This window comes from Rhagoletis pomonella, unplaced genomic scaffold (genome assembly GCF_013731165.1).
Source record: "Rhagoletis pomonella isolate Grant_MI unplaced genomic scaffold, Rhpom_1.0 Rhpom_scaffold_00007, whole genome shotgun sequence".
In the NCBI taxonomy this organism is placed as follows: domain Eukaryota; kingdom Metazoa; phylum Arthropoda; class Insecta; order Diptera; family Tephritidae; genus Rhagoletis; species Rhagoletis pomonella.
Window position 1 is genome coordinate 24,062,295 of NW_023458561.1, and position 1,490 is coordinate 24,063,784.

The following is a 1,490-nucleotide window of genomic DNA, read 5'->3' on the forward strand; positions in this document are numbered from 1 at the left end:
TCCCACCGAAACGTGTTGGACTACCCACTAAAACCCAAACTCCCATCGCCCGCGCAAGAATTCCGCATCTGCCACCGCAATTCTGCATGTCTTCAGATCCAGGAGCGCGCTACTAGAGTCTCCGTGCTGCTCTTTTGTAGGGGCGTGTCATTCGGTTGTCCTCAGTAAGACATCCGTCTTCTCTTTTGCAGCGGAGTATGAATTTCGCGTATCTCGCAACTGCTTCCCGCTTGTCTGCACTGGAGATCATTACCCCAAATTATGTTGTTCGGAGTTATGTCTCCGTATCTTTCTTGCAACATTCTGCGCGAAGCTAAGAAGTACTCGCAAGTGAAGAATGCATGGTGCACGTTAGCTTCGACGTTTTCGCAGTAGCGACAGAACGGTGAGTCTACCCTTCCTATCCTCCACATTCTAAATGAATGTGTTCCCAGAATGTGAGTTTGTTGTCAAGCTTCACTGGAAATTTTTTCATGACTATTTTGTATCCCTGACCCCAGGCATCAGAATCCACTTCGTCACATAAAGCTTTACAGCAGTTCCGTTTACTCTTCTGTATCTCGCTTAGCGCTTTTGTAGGCTGCTGCTCTGGTCAGCGTCTCAGGTCTGCCACCAGCGCGCGTCACAGGTAGTTCGGTCATTCCACCAGTATACCTGCTTTTTACCTGGCCATGCTCTCCTCTGCGGCTTTGAGGCTTTGCATCCCCGGTGTATGCAGTGCATGCTTTTTTTGGTAAGCTTAGCACAAGATTCCCTGTTGTGGATCTCTTCCGTTGTGGGTTAAATGCCTTGGGAATCTGCTAGGAGTGATGTGTCGAACTTGCGAACATCGACCCTAAACGGGTTCCTTTCTGGTTTCCTGCGAGGGATGCTACGTGTGCCATGTGTGCTCTCGCGTTGTGTCAGTAACTTAAAAGGTGATGTAGTTATGGTCGCTGCCAATCAGGTTTTTCATCACTCTCGATCCGTCGGCCCTTCGAACAGGGCTTCCTGAAACCAGACTTGTGTCAGGGATCCCGGCCACCGATATGAGTAAGGCAGACAAATTTCGAACTACACAGCTAAAAGCGATCTACGACTCAGGGCGTCTAGCAGGCTGCGAACAACTTCCACAATCATCGACAGAGTGGGGGTGAAGTCCAGTAGCTGTTACTATCAGATGACGGAAACTGACTTCATTCGAAACTTCAATGTCCATTTTCCCGATAGGAGGAACGGAAAATTTAATATTGTTCCCAGCGGCGATGGAGTAGCCATTTTCACTTACGGCTCAAAAATGTACATCGGAACAGGATTTAGCGTCTTCTCTCATATCTGTTAGAGCCTTATATACGCCCAGAACACTTCAGTGTTTTCCAGGCTGAGATCGATCAACATGGCGGCAAAGCTTGAGGGCACGATCGACCTAGCTCCCTCTAAACTTGCCGTAGAGCCTTAGGATCGGCAACGACTAACTTGATATATGATAAGGAATGCTGGAGATCGCTACA